The 3,492-nt window shown below is 33.2% G+C and overlaps 1 non-coding gene across 1 annotated transcript; it reads left to right on the forward strand.

Annotated features, from left to right (window-relative positions):
* Nucleotides 1-2,627: 2,627 nt before the first annotated feature.
* TRNAQ-CUG (transfer RNA glutamine (anticodon CUG)) lies at nt 2,628-2,700 on the forward strand. Its single transcript has one exon. It is a non-coding gene; the product is annotated as a tRNA-Gln (tRNA).
* Nucleotides 2,701-3,492: the final 792 nt, after the last annotated feature.

Below are 3,492 nucleotides of genomic sequence, written 5' to 3' on the forward strand. Positions count from 1 at the left end.
TATCTTTACCTACATTGCGTCCTTTAATTCAAGAAATTAAAATGCCTAAAAGTATAAATAACTGCCTATGGAAAATAATTTTTGAAGTGGGATGTCATATGTTGAAATTATACAGTAACCCAGTTCATGTTTAATGCAAAAAATATAAAAAAAGTTTGGCTTATACTTGATACTGTTTGTAACATACAAGTATTAACTTAAGAAATTTACAACTATGGAATGACTGTTATCATGTGTTCACCTTGCCTAAAAAACACTGCTGTTTTAAAACTTGAAGTGCAGTTAAGCATATTTCAATTCAAAGTGATCATTCTAGGCAGTATCATCCATTGAACCGAGTTAGCAAACACATATGAGTTTGGTACTCTTATAACTGACACACTTTTACAACCAAAATAGAAGTGCAAACAAAGCTCTGAATTAACCTGAGTGCTTTAAGTATTACTTTAATTATTCACAACGGAAATTATGAAGTCTTTTGTGCATTGAATTAGAACTGTGGCCTGCCTTCAGTGTTTGGATTTCTGTTGAAATGTGTAAGTATGATATTCAGAACTATTAAAAGCACTCTCTTTGTTTTGTACATATCAGTAAATTGTACCAAGTAACGTGGCAGCACACTCTCATATCTTCACCAAGTGAGAGACAGACATCATGGGCTCTTGAGCTTAGAATATAGTGTTACTTATAGGCAAATCTCTTACTGCTTTTGTCTCTAATATATCAATACAAATAAAATTGTCAACATGTGATGTGGCGACCAATTTTTGATATTTTGTCAATATACATTCTAACAGTGAGAAACTTTGCTGAGCATGATCAAGGATAAGATTAGCTTTTAGAGACTGGTGTTCCTTTGTGGCATTATCTGCAAAGCCCGGTTTAGCTGTCTGATCTACCTTTACTTACCCAGGATAAGTAGTTTCAGAGCACTGTGTACCCTGTATTTTGCATCCCTCCCAAACTGTGCATTTACATATTGTACAGCCTTTCCAGGAAAGAAAAACTGATGAAGCTCTAATGCTTAACTATAAGAAAAAACCCTAAAATTACTTTATATCTATAATGATATCTATATCATCTATATTTATATAAGCACACACACATATATATATTTATATATGTATCTGCAACTATACATGTAACTGTATATAACTGCATCTCTCTCTCTATATCTATGCCTGTGTGTGTGTGTATATATATACACATATATATGTATATATATGTTTACATAGATTTTCATTCCTTGCAAATATTTTACTAAGAAACATAGAAAGAAAGACTTTTTCTACATATAAGCAATGTTTCTTAAATTGGTTTCTTTTTTAAATGTTCAGATTCTGAAAGAAACTGAGTATTTTTTCTTTTGTCTGTGTGATGCAAAATAACAGCTTTGCTTGTATTTTTTCAATTACATGAAAACCAGTGTCTTTCATAGATGAAAGGTTTTGCCAGGCTAGTAAATGTAAATAAAACTGTAAAATAAATATATTTAAGAAAAGAAACTCTTCTCAAGCACTCCTAATACTTTGGCAGCATCTCCATAAACAAACAATTGATATGGTAATTACAAATAATCTTTATCCATTCTTTAAAACCAGTTTCTAAAGTTGTCTTCTAGCCTAAACCTAGATCAAATTACTGCAGTTGAATGAAGTAAAACTGAATTCTTAAAAATGTTCCTGTGACTACTTTTTAAAATAACTGAGTCTTCTATTTTTTTTTTTTTTTTTTTTTTTGCATTAGTAAAGTTTGCTGGAATAGTTGGTTTTTGGACTTAACATTCAGTCAGAAGACCTTAAACCCTCTAGAGAATCAAGGAATATAATCAGCAAAATTTAAGCTTTGCAACATTTTTAAGAAAAAAATATCTGAATTGTTGGGAATATTCTGGCAATTAAGAACCAATACAGCCCAAGTGAAAAAGCCTAAGGCACTAGGCTGAACATTTTATGGGCTCTTCCTAGACTCCATTGAGGAAAAGAACACATCTATGCAGTAGTTGGCATTGGAAAATGTAGATTGTGCCATCAACCATTATTGACTTATCTGGCTCTTTAGTGTCCATCTAAAAATAGGTCTGATGTGCCCAAAATATATATTATTGCTCAGATAATTACTATTGAACAGATATTAATTCATGCCTATTCCTTGGACAGTTAGAATGCTTCTGAGCATTTCATCAATTTTTAAAATATTCTCCTGCTGATCATGTGGCCCAGGTTCAATTTGCCAAGCCAAATTGACCTGAACAGAAACTTACAATCTTTTATTTGACTCTTGTCAAAATTGGACTTTAAATTGTTTTAATTTTCTTGTAAACAAATACTCATTATATTAGGAAGTAAAAATTAGCAATTTCTTACTCATTGTTCCTCATTTCAACTATAAATATCTGTAAAAACTGTATGAAAGTATGAAGAGAAGGCATTACCATTACTTGTCTTGGTGGCAGATTATATTATTGTTTTTGATTTTTTGCACTCCCTCCCTGGGACAGAATTACACTAGTCATTGCACCACTGACATCAGACTTGGCCACAAGACACTCTTGTAGAATCTTTCGTGAGCCTAAGTGATTTACATCGCATCTAAGCAGAAGCTTTAAGAATTTATTTCATGGGACTTCCCTGGTGGTCCAGTGGTTAAGACTCTGAGCTCTGAATGCAGTGGGCCTGGGTTCGATTCCTGGTTAGGGAACTAGATCCTACATGCCACAACTAAGAGTTTGCACGCTGCAACGAAAGAGTTGCATGATGAAACTAAGACCGGGCATAGCCAAATAAATAAGTAAATATTAAAAAAAAAAAATGCTACCACTACTTGTTCCCCAATGTAATAGAGAAGAGTTGTTCTCCCCTTAAGAATTCTGGAATAGAGGGACCAGAGTCCTAGCTGTTCCCAGCTGACTTGAACAGGAGGAAAAAAGGTAAGTTTTTGTGAGCCCCTGAGATTTAGGGATTATCTGTTACTAAAGCAAAACCTATAATAAGCTAACTAATAAGGAAATAAAGAATTTTCAAAACTTATCATTTCAATTTTTATTTCATCAAAGGAACTCTGCCTGCAGTGTGGAGGGCAGATTGCCATGGAGAAGTCCAGAGTCAGGAATATTAGCTGGAGGATAATAAGAGGAATAGGCTTGCTCCTGTGCTACCAGTTAGCTGATAGTTCAGTGGGAAAGAAAAGAATAAATCATTTCCAAACTGATGCGGAGCTCAGAGTTAGTAGGTTTTGGGGGATTATGTAAGCCTTTGTATTGGAGATGAGACTGAAGACGGAGTAAAATGTGAGTCAAATATTCAGTGGAAAGTGGTCAAAAATGATTATGAAAGATCACTAATTGTCTCTTGACTGCTTTGGCAGATTATTAAGTTATCTGAATTTAACTCTTTTTTTTTATTATTAAAGACAATTTTATTTAGTATTTACTGGACATCACAGGCTATTATGTTTTAAAAATTTGTTTTTCTCAGTCATATGTTAGTTTCT

This window comes from Giraffa tippelskirchi, chromosome 12, assembly GCF_054371585.1.
Source record: "Giraffa tippelskirchi isolate mGirTip1 chromosome 12, T2T-mGirTip1v1.2.pri, whole genome shotgun sequence".
NCBI lineage: Eukaryota > Metazoa > Chordata > Mammalia > Artiodactyla > Giraffidae > Giraffa > Giraffa tippelskirchi.